Below are 12691 nucleotides of genomic sequence, written 5' to 3'. Positions count from 1 at the left end.
ATGGCGTGCAATTGGAGTATCTTTGAGATTCGTGATGTCAAGAATGTGCTCCCCGATCCGTCTTCTTAGCTCTCTAATGGTTTTGCCCACGTATTTGATGTTGCATACACATGTCATTAAATACACAACACCAACCGACTTGCAATTATAGAAAGACTTGGTGAAAAACGTTTTGTCCGCAGTACTGTTGGTGAAGCTTTTAGATTTATTAATGAAACCACCAAATTTACAGGATCCACAGGGAAATGTACCTGTAAGTGGGTTTCGTAGCCATGATTGCGGACGGGGGCTGGTGTATAAGCTATGCGTCAACATGTCACGCAAGTTGTTGCTGCGCCGATATGTGACTGAGGGTTTGGCTGGAATCAAACACCCAATATCTGGGTCAGATTTGAGTATGTCCCAATGTTCAGCAAGAACATGGCGCACCCTCTCATGGGCACTATCAAATGTCCCGATAATCCTCACGATGTTGTCACCAGTGTCTTTCTGTCTAGCAGCATTGACACCGCTCAGTGGATGGGAGATCCTAGTGAGGTGTTTTCTGAACGAGACATATCCTTTTCCTCCCAGACTATTACCATCTCATCTGCTTTCAAACAAGTGACCAGGATCTATAAAAATTTTGTTAGATCTTGGTGGGAGGTGCAGTCTTTAGAAACATACATTGGGAACAAAATTGTCCCACGTGGTCTGAGGAATCCCATTACACCAGCAGTCCGACTGAGATCTACGGATTTTCTCAAAAAGTGGGAGAGGGAATCCATAGATTCATCTCTGAGACTAATGAAACTCCTATTGGAGGAGGAAAAGAGTCTTGTGGCATCTCTGGAAAGTGAATTGAAGGAAGCGATTGAGGCAACCAAAAAATTCAGTAGTCATACTGACTTTAATAAAAAAGAGTCGCTCCTTCAGATCTCCATAGAGAAATATACTGCCCAGTTGAAAGAAAAGAAACACTCCCTCTTTAATAGGGATATTAGAGACTTCAAAGAGGGAAAAATTTTTGATTATAGTATCAAACACTCAGATGCCCTTGAGTTAGATACAGAAGTCTCTTCCTCAGAGGGTGAACCAGACTCAGAAGCTACTGGTGGGAAACGAACAGGGCCCCAATCTGTAAGAAGACCATATGGTGGTAGGAATAGGGGTCAGGGTAGTAGAAGGGGATGAGGGGGTAGAGGTCAATACGGTAGGGGGGGGTTTTTAGACGATACCCCGCCGATGTCCCAATACCTACTGAGGAACAAACAATGACATCCCCCCGTTGTTCCCAAACAGCATTCTAATTCTCACCTAGATCAGGGATGAGTTACAAGTCATTAACTTGTCCTCTCGCATTCTCACCACCATGGAGACTCAAGTGCTACAAAAGGGCCTCTCCTTTGTCCCGATGCGTAGATTTGATTGCTTTGGGTGGGTGAAAGACTTAAATCTATTTGCGCGCAAACTCAAATAGCGCAAATTTTTTGTCACCCATGACCGCAGGAAATGCGAGGAACTGGGAATTGATTTGTCAGATGTTCAAATTTTATCAGATCTTTTTGCTGAGGGACAAAGAAATCCAGGTGATGGTCCTTTTACAAAGCTCAGATTACCCTCAACCAAAATGCTGCCCATTGGTGACTGCACCCCTATCGACACGTTTGTGTCCATAGTGTCTAACAAGCTGAGTCAAATTGATGCGTATGGACTTAGCAGTGACAATTTGAATGAACAAGAAAGAGGGGCTCTCTGGTTGTTGCAGCAGGATAAGGAGTTGGTGATTAAATCATCAGATAAGGGCGGGAATATTGTTATTCTTGGGCACGAACAATACCGGAATATGTGTATGAGCGTGCTCAGGGATAAACTCACATATGAACTACTCCCGTCTAATCCCACTCCAGCCTACAGGATGGAATTGTCCTGTATTCTGAACCAAGCCCTAGAGAAGAAACTCATCGACAAGACTGAACTGGCCTTTCTGTTACTTGCACACCCAGTCACTGCGGCCTTCTATTGTCTCCCCAAAGTTCATAAGGGGTATGAGCCTTTAAAGGGGAGGCCAATAGTGTCTGGGAATAATTGTCTGACAGCCAATATCAGTACTTATGTGGACACCATCCTGCGTCCATTCGTCAATAGTTTGCCCTCACATGTTAGGGATACTATGGATGTATTGGCACCTTTCTAGCCAGCTTGGACGTGGAGGCGCTCTACAGCTCAATTCCTCATGAGTTGGGCTGTGGAGCGATCCTAACGTTCCTCCAGCAGAGAGGTGAACAATACAGGGATCATAATACCTTTGTCATGGAATTGTTGAGTTTCATACTCAGACACAACGTGTTTTTGTTTGATGGCTGCATTTTCCACCAGCTCAGGGGGGTCGCAATGGGCAGTCCCTGTGCCCCGACTTTTGCGAACCTTTACCTGGGCTGGTGGGAAAGAGAGGTGGTGTTCTGTGAGGACATGGAGCGGTTCACGGATGTTGTCCCCCTCTGGATCAGATACATCGATGATGTGCTGATCCTGTGTGTGTGTGTGGGGGGGGGGTGACAGTGAGCTGTTCCTAGAATTTGTTGCGGTCCTTAACAGGAATACTCTGGGATTGTTCTTCACCTCAGAGATTGATATGAACACTATTTCCTTCCTGGACCTCTCCATTTCATTGTCTGCTGATGGGCATATTAGTACCAACGTTTTTAGAAAGCCCACAGCTACGAATAATCTTTTGAAATGGGAGAGTGGGCACCCTTTGGCCCTTAAGAGAGGCATTCCCAAGGGCCAATATTTGAGGGTGAGGAGGAACTGTTCTCATCTTGGTGACTTCAGGGTGGCTGCTAAAGATCTTCAGCAGAGGTTTCAATGTCGTGGTTATCCTCAGCGGTGTCTAAAACAGGCTTATCAGCACTCAATGAGCACCAACAGGGATCTGTTGTTGTCTCCGAAAAAGAGAGACACTGGTGACAACATCGTGAGGATTATCGGGACATTTGATAGTGCCCATGAGAGGGTGCGCCATGTTCTTGCTGAACATTGGGACATACTTAAATCTGACCCAGATATTGGGTGTTTGATTCCAGCCAAACCCTCAGTCACATATCGGCGCAGCAACAACTTGCGTGACATGTTGACGTATAGCTTATACACCAGCCCCCGTCCGCAATCATGGCTACGAAACCCACTTACAGGTACATTTCCCTGTGGATCCTGTAAATTTGGTGGTTTCATTAATAAATCTAAAAGCTTCACCAACAGTACTGCGGACAAAACGTTTTTCACCAAGTCTTTCTATAATTGCAAGTCGGTTGGTGTTGTGTATTTAATGACATGTGTATGCAACATCAAATACGTGGGCAAAACCATTAGAGAGCTAAGAAGACGGATCGGGAGCACATTCTTGACATCACGAATCTCAAAGATACTCCAATTGCACGCCATGTTCTTGATTATCACAGAGGGAATACATCATCGGTCAAGTTTCAAGTGATCGACTCTGTGAAGTTATCATCTAGGGGTGGTGACTGTGATCGCATGTTGCTACAAAAAGAGGCGAGATGGATCTTTTCTCTAAACACCATTAAACCATCCGGCCTCAATGATGCGATCTCATTTGTCCCCTTTATATAATGACGAGACTGGTGTTTCCATTTCGTGCAAAGTATTGTAATAATAGATTCATATGGGTCCTCCTGTGTATGTGAGCATATGCGGCTGCTCGTTCATATACATCGCTTTTGTGTGATCTTGATCCACTGTATACTAATGAAAAGGTGTCCTTGCTGCGGTGACAGTATTTAAAGCCGCCTTGTTAATTTCCTTATACATTAATGCGGCGCTTTTGCGCTCTCCCTGAGACCCACTGAGTTCCTCCCACTGTCAGCCATTGGTTCACCTTGTACCGAGCCTCCTGGCCGGATTGGCTGTGTGACGGAGGCGTGTCTAGCAGGGCGGGGCTTCACCCCGTATAGCTCGGCGTTCTGTGGGCCGCTTTGCGGCCATCACAGTGCCGATTCACATGCATACTAGCATGCAGCGCCTCAACCTAGAGGCTGCTAGCTCAGGCAGGACAGTAGCCTGTTAGTTACAGCTCCGTACCTCACACTAAAGGAATGCGGCGTTAGGCAGGTATTTCTACTGCTGTCTGGCCGTCCACTACCTCGGTCTAAAAATCATAACTGAGGCGTTGGGCTCTGCTCTAAGTTTGGTGCATATAGCTCCTGATGAAATGCATTCTCAATGCATTGAAACGCTTTGAGCTGTTACCACTCAGGGGTATGTCAGGGCAATCCTTGCTCCACTAATCCACGTTGGAGTGACGGTTCATGCTCTGCCATAGTCCTGCACCTGTGATTATTAGTGCAGTGAGAGTCTGCGCGCCGGCTGTCGCTGTTTGGAGTGGTGTTTGGTGAATTCCCCATACCAGACATCCCCTTGATCATAGTCCTCACCCTGGGTTACACACCTTGTACCCTGTGGTGTATTGAGCCCCCTTACGTGTTGGTTAGTCTGTGAGACTGTTCTGGTGCTCCAGATGGTGGCGCTGATTGGAGACATCATTGCTTTCTCACATACTCAATATTAGTCAGTGCTGACTGTTTCACTGACGGGTGATACCCCCTTTTTTAATCGGACATATAATAAAGACATTATTATTTTGTTTTAGCGCCTATCCACACATTATTTGCTTTATTTTTACTTTAAACTTAAAAAAATTGGGGGAAAACTTTATTTTTTAAACTTTTTTTTTCACTTAATTTTTTGTCCCACTTTGGGACTTGAACTTTTGGGAGTTTAATCCTTTACAATCCCTTCCATGCCATCGGGTCCCCCCTACAGCCCCATGGGGACCCGATGGCACCACCGCCGCACCAGGTAAAAGCCGCAAACCGCAGGTCTGAATTGACCTGCGGTTTGCGGCGATCGCCGACGCGGGGGCGTTTAGCCAAGGTACCTGATCAATGATTTGAGCAGGCACCGGGTTCCGATCACCGCCCACTGGGCGGCGGTGATCGGAACTATACATGATGTACCGGTACGTCATTGGTCCTTAAGGACTCGGGAACCATGCCGTACCGGTACGTCATGGGTCGCTAAGGGGTTAAATATGTTTGTCTGTAAGACTTTATGATCCTGGGTTTTGTGTATTTAAGGGCACCTGTGGAATATGCTGAGGGTTCAACTTCAGTTCAGAGTGTGAGCTGGACACCGGGGGAGCTACCTGCTACCAAGGTAGCTGTAACTTAGAACTGCCCCTGAGAATTGTTTGTTTTGCTTTTATTTATTTTTATAAAAAATACATGTGTCTGTTTTGCTAAAAACTCAGTGAAGACTACTCAGTTTTTGGCAAATCTTCACCCTCACCAACATCTCAACATAGTAATGCATCTTGTTTGTAAGGTCTGTGCGCCCATGATGCTGCTGTCTTCACTAGCTCTCATGTACTTTATCAGCACAGCTTCTTTTCTGTACTATTTTCCCTTAGAGAGAGGGATTCCACTAAGCCAATAGATTAGGTCAGTTCTGAGCAAACAGCAGTCAGGTACTTATCAGGCTGGGTTTGCATGCTGTAGCTGCAGCATGTGATTGGAATCCTGTGCATCGATTTTAAGGCATCAAAATCATGTGGCTATTGGCTATTCCAGTTGGGTGGGGTTTCAGCAATATGTGGCAGCCACAGCATGTAAACCATACCTTAGTCAATAGTTAAAATCAATTAGTAGTACCAAAAAAAGCCTCTTGTAGGCCTGGCCTAATCGATATTAATTAGGCTAGTTTCACAATAGCGGCAGGAGTCCTGCCGGTGTCCCCTGCCGCTAATGTGAAAGTACCCTTAGAAAGTTACTTAATTTAGCATTCAGGAAACAAATTGACCCCAAAAAATTTTTCATCATTAATTCCATTACTCTTCGTGAGTTACTGTGCCATATGTATTACATATTAAAGAATTAGAATATTGGGGACCTATGCTCAGGATAGGTCATCAATAGCTATTCAGTGGGGGTCTGGCACCCAGCACCACCATCGATCTGATGTCTGGGGAGACTACATATCTTTGGTGAGACCTGCGAGTTTCTCACAGCATACCAAGCAAAGCGCTGTACTTCGTATTGCAGCCCAGAGCAGATGACCAATGAACGTGGTGTCACAGCAGTCTCTTCAAACAGCTGATCTGTGGGGGTGCTGGGAGTCAGAACCAATCCTGAAGATAAGTAATCAGTATTCTGCTCCTGAAAAACTCTTAAATTAGCATTAACATTTGTGCCCCACTTAGGCTACTTTCACACCTGCGTTAGGTGCGGATCCGTCTGGTATCTGCACCTATAATGTAAACGATTGTATCCGTTCAGAATGGATCCGTTTGCATTACCATGAAAAAATAAAATAAAATGCAAAACGGATCAGTTTTGACTTACACTGAAAGTCAATGTGAGGCGGATCCGTTTTCAATTGCACCATATTGTGTCAGTGAAAACGGATCCGTCCCCATTGACTTACATTGTAAGTCAGGACCGATCCGTTTGGCTCCGCATCGTCAGGCGGACATCAAAACGCTGCAAGCAGCGTTTTGGTGTCCGCCTCCATAGCGGAATGGAGGCTGAACGGAGGCAAACTGATGCATTCTGAATGGATCCTTATCCATTCAGAATGCATTGGGGCTAAACTGATCCGTTTGGGGCCGCTTGTGAGAGCCCTGAAACAGATCTCACAGGCGGACCCAGAAACGCCAGTGTGAAAGTAGCCCAAGCAGATTTTGCAGAAATATGTAGGGAGATTTATCAAAACTGGTGTAAAGGGAAACTGCCTCAGTTGTCCATAGCAATCAGATTCCACCTTTAATTTTTTTAAAGCTTCTTTGTAAGATCAAAGGTAGAATCTGATTGGTTGCTATGGGCAACTAAACCAGTTTTTCTTTGCACCAGTTTGATGGTGTGTAAAACTTCAGACTGTCTGCTTTCTGGGGAATCTAAAATCAGTGCATGAACACAGAACACACTTAATGGGGGAGGATTTATTAATCAAAGTGTGCCACAATTTTGGCGTAAATTTCCCCCCCAAAAAACAAAAAACTGGCGTACAAGCTTTGCACAACATTTTTACAAGGGAAATTAAAACAGAAGCAGCTCTTCTAGTGTATTACTGCTAAATATAAATGTCATTTTGCTGCTATATTAATGAATGCTCACCTTTTGCTGTTGTGAGCGAGTCACAACAACTTGTAAAAGTATATGGTAGGTGGACTTCGGCCACATCTCATTTTCCCTGCTGCTTGGCTGCCTCGTCCTCACGACGTCCGGTCCATCAATATGAGTAGATATAAGAGAGAAGAAAAGGACTTCAAAGTCTGCATTCAGCAGATGCAGGAGATGGTCAATTGTATTTTCAGTATACGAGTTTCTTTTTTGAGATTGCAGACGTGTTTCGGAGGAAAAAAAACTCCTTCGTCAGGTCAATAGCACACGTTGTCTGCAATCTCAATAAAGAAACTTGTATATTTAAAATACAATTGACCATCTCCTGCATCTGCTCCAGCACTGATTTCAAAGTCCTTTTCTTTGCACCTATATCTATTTATACTGCACAACATTTAGGCATTATAGACACTTTGCTAATCTGAAAAAGGAGTGTAGGCTTAGCGGGCAAGGGTCATGGCTTCTTATTCAACAATGTGTGCTAAAAAAAATGCACTAATTTGGTGCACATTTCTGGCATAATGTAAGGCAGCTAATAGGTGGTGTTAACTTACACTAGGCAGTGTAAAGGTGTGCTAGATTTTTCATCCAGCATCAATCATTGTGATAAATCTGAATTAAGGTGTTCATACACAATAGATAGAAGCTGGTTGATGGTTGAACAGCAGTTGAACAAATGATCATCTGGTGAACGTTCGTTTCACAGACATGAGCAAATACATTTTAGTCCATAAATAAGGCCTCAAGCACACGACCGTGCCGTTTGTTTGCGGTCCGCAAACCGTGGATCCGCAAAAAACGGAAGCCGCCAGTGTGCCTTCCGCAATTTGCGGAACGGGCGGCCCATTGTAGAAATGCCTATTCTTGTCCGCAAAATGGACAAGAATAGGACATGCTATTTTTTTTTGCGGGGCCTCGGAACAGAGCAATGGATGCGGACAGCACACTGAGTGCTGTCCGCATCTTTTGCGGCCCCATTGAAGTGAATGGGTCCGCATCCGAGCTGCAAAAACTGCGGCTCGGATGCAGACCATAACTACGGTCGTGTGCATGAGGCCTAAATGAAAGTAAGTTGCACTCTGATGTTTAGTCACCCATTGTCAGATATCTTCAGTTGCTCTTGGTAGATTTTGTACCATATTGGCCATTGTAGCATTAGAGTCCATTCACACGTCTGCAATTTCGTTCCGCATTTTGCGGAACGGAATTGCGGACCCATTCATTTCTATGGAGCAGCACGATGTCTGCAATTGCGGACAAGATTAGGCATTTTCTATTAAGTGCCGGCGATGTGCGGAACGCATATCGCCGATGTCCGTGTTTTGCGGATCCGCAAAACACACACTGACGTGTGAATAAACCCTTAGTAGATATTTCTGGGAATGTTCTTTTAAAAAAAATAAAATCTTTTGTTCATGAAGACCTTTCTGAATGACAAATCTTTAGTCCATCAGATGAAAATATTGAACAAGGCAAACTTCTTTTCAGATGATAATGTTCTGTCATTGGCAGGGGCGGATTAAGTGCAAGTTAGGCCGGGGCTGTCTACCCAACTTGGGCTCCTCCCTCCCTCCATTTTATTTATTTATTTTTTTGTATGAAGAGGCTGCGGTGCTTCGTTAGCGCCACAGTCTCTTCCTAGGCCATATGACATCTCCAGACTAAAAAAAAATACCCCAAATTGGCTCCTAAACTGAAAAATTTGGTCGCCAAATTTAAAATACATATAATTATAATAAAAAAAGAATAAAGCACCACATACCTCTTACATCCAGGGATATCTCCTTTCATGTAGACCTTCTCTTTTCTCTTCTCCTCTATTTGACCTAGACCGCCATGACAAATTCTTTTCGCCTCATCTCGTCTCTACAGAGTTAGATTTCAAATTTTTCCATCAGCCTCCCCATTCTGGTGTCCCAACAATGTCATCCTGCTGCCCCTCCCAATACTGTGCCTGTTGTGCTCCCCAATGCACCAGGTACTATACTGCTGAAAGAATATTGACCCTAATAGACATAATTTCCCAAAAAGCTGTAAAAAAATGACAGGTGGAATCTGATAGGCTGCTATGGGCAACTAAGCCAGTTCTACTTTACACCAGTTTGATAAATTACCCCAAATGTCCCTATAGTGTCTACAGCAGTAGTGTCCCCTAGAGTGCCCCAGTAATAATAACACCCTATATAGTGCTCCAGGTAATAATCCCTGTATATTGTCCCCAAAAATAATAGAATTGCCCCTACAGTGGGTCCCTAATAGCAACACTCCCCATGCTGCCCCATATAGTAATTTTCCCCACACTGTAATCCCCCCATAGTAATTTGCCCCCCCCCACACAGTAATTTCCCCTGTTCTGCCCCATATAGAAGTTTGCCCCCACACAGTAATTTGCCCCACACTGCCCCATAGAGTAGCTTACCCTACACTTTCCCCGCAGTAATTTCCACCACACTGCCCCATATAGTAATTTTCCCCCACACAGTAATTTCCCCCACACTGCCCCATATAGTAATTTCCCCCACACTGCCCCCATATAGTAATTTGCCACCACACAGTAGTTTCTCCCACACTGCCCCCACAAAGTAATTTCCCCCACACTGCCCCCATATTAGTAATTTCCCCCACACTGCCCCCACAAAGTAATTTCCCCCACACTGCCCCCATATTAGTAATTTCCCCCACACTGCCCCCATATAGTAATTTTCCACCACACAGTAGTTTCTCCCACACTGCCTCATATAGTAATTTCCCCCACACTGCTCCCATATAGTAATTTGCCTCCACATATTAATCCCTCCCATAATAATTTGCCCCCACACAGTAATCCCCTATAATAATTTTCCCCCACACATCCAGCCCCAATATAGTAAATTTCCCCCTGATGTACTGTCTCTTCACTAATATATCCTCCTGTGTGTCCCCCCCATAGTTAGCACATAAAATAAAAAAAATACAAAAAACGAAAAGCTAAATACTCACCTATGTCCAGGCGCGCACACGTCACTGTGCTGCATCCTGGCACAGGCGCGCAATGACGTCATCACGCCCTGCTGCGCCGGGATTTCACTACAGCATAGCCTGAAGCCTATGGCGCTGATCAGCGGCAGGGCAGGGAACTATGTGCTCCCATGCCCCGCTGCAGTATGTGGGCGTTCGGGTCTTCGTTAGCTGCTGACCAAAACGACCCTATTGTAATCCGCTATTGGTCGGCCAAAATGATAATGTTAAAATGTAGTTAAATTTCAACCGACAAATGTTCATTTTGGTTGAAATTGTCTATTCTGCTCAACTTTAGACTAATATGTATGGGCCACATTTAGGTTTAGACTAGCTAATTTAAGGTTATTTTGTCTATTAGACAGTATTATGTGGGCAAATGAGACTAATTTATGTAAACTGTCCAACATGGAAACTGATATCTTGTGTCTATAGAAAGCAATCACAGCCGAGCTTTCATTCTTTCACAGCAGGTTAAATATTGGTACATCGACACAATTCTAACATTTTTGGCTCTATACACCACCCCAATGGATTTTAAATAAAACAAACAAGATGTGCTTTAACTACAGACTGTCAGCTTTAATTTGAGGGTATTTACATCAAAATCAGGTGACTGGTGTAAGAATTACAACAGTTTGCATATGTGCCTCCCACTTGTTAAGGGACCAAAATAAATGGGACAATTGGCTTCTCAGCTGTTCCATTGTCAGGTGTGTGTTATTCCCTCATTATCCCAATTATAGTGAACAGATAAAAGGTCCATAGTTCATTTCAAGTGTGCTATTTGCATTTGGAATCTTTTGCTGTCAACTCTCAAGATGAGATCCAAAGAGCTGTCACTATCAGTGAAGCAAGCCATCATTAGGCTGAAAAAACACAACAAACCCATCAGAGAGATAGCAAAAACATTAGGCGGGGCCAAAACAACTGTTTGGAACATTCTTAAAAAGAAGGAATACACCAGTGAGCTCAGCAACACCAAAAGACCTGGAAGACCAAGGAAAACAACAGTGGTGGATGACGGAAGAATTCTTTCCCTGGTGAAGAAAACACCCTTCACAACAGTTGGCAAGATCAAGAACACTCTCCAGGAGGTAGGTGTCTGTGTGTCAAAGTCAACAATCAAGAGAAGACTTCACCAGAGTGAATACAGAGGGTTCACCACAAGATGTAAACCATTGGTGAGCCTCAAAAACAGGAAGGCCAGATTAGAGTTTGCCAAACGACATCTAAAAAAGCCTTCACAGTTCTGGAACAACATCCTATGGACAGATGAGACCAAGATCAACTTGTACCAGAGTGATGGGAAGAGAAGAGTATGGAGAAAGAAAGGAACTGCTCATGATCCTAAGCATACCACCTCATCAGTGAAGCATGGTGATGGTAGTGTCATGGCGTGGGCATGTATGGCTGCCAATGGAACTGGTTCTCTTGTATTTATTGATAATGTGACTGCTGACAAAAGCTGCAGGATGAATTCTGAAGTGTTTTGGGCAATATTATCTGCTCATATTCAGCCAAATGCTTCAGAACTCATTGGACGGTGCTTCACAGTGCTGATGGACAATGACCCAAAGCATACTGCAAAAGCAACCAAAGAGTTTTTTAAGGGAAAGTAGTGGAATGTTATGCAATGGCCAAGTCAATCACCTGACCTGAATCCGATTGAGCATGCATTTCACTTGCTGAAGACAAAACTGAAGGGAAAATGCCCCAAGAACAAGCAGTGACTGAAGACAGTTGCAGTAGAGGCCTGGCAGAGCATCACCAGGGATGAAACCCAGCGTCTGGTGATGTCTATGCGTTCCAGACTTCAGGCTGTAATTGACTGCAAAGGATTTGCAACCAAGTATTAAAAAGTGAAAGTTTGATTTATGATTATTATTCTGTCCCATTACTTTTGGTCACTTAAGAAGTGGGAGGCACATATGAAAACTGTTGTAATTCCTACACCGTTCACCTGATTTGGATGTAAATACCCTCAAATTAAAGCTGACAGTCTGCAGTTAAAGCACATCTTGTTAGTTTCATTTCAAATCCATTGTGGTGGTGTATAGAGCCAAAAATGTTAGAATTGTGTAGATGTCCCAATATTTATGGACCTGACTGTAAATGAAAGCCGAGCTCTGATTGGCTTATATGGACAACAAAGCCAGTTTTGATTAATGTGGCCCATTGTCTTGAATATGTGTTTCTTTGAGTCTGAAGACTTCCAAAAGCTGCTGCTATGAAGCTGGAGAATTGGATGGGTCTATGTAAAAACAGGGCATAAAGGTGAAAGAAGTACCTGGCACTAGTGTCGGACTAGGGTGCCTAGGGCCCACCAATAAAATGTATTTTGGGGGCCCACCGAACGGATACATGTGTGTCAAAGGGGGGGGGGTCCCTGCAGCAACTTTGAGAAGGTAGGTCCTGGGGAGAAGAGGATACCGGTAGCTTTCCTCTATACCCAGAAGTCATCTCAGCTCTGATCGTGTCTAGAATAATAAACTGGGGAGTTTCTTTAATCTATCAAG

This window comes from Bufo bufo, chromosome 3, assembly GCF_905171765.1.
Source record: "Bufo bufo chromosome 3, aBufBuf1.1, whole genome shotgun sequence".
NCBI classification, from domain to species: Eukaryota; Metazoa; Chordata; class Amphibia; order Anura; family Bufonidae; genus Bufo; species Bufo bufo.
This window is presented reverse-complemented; position numbering follows the sequence as displayed.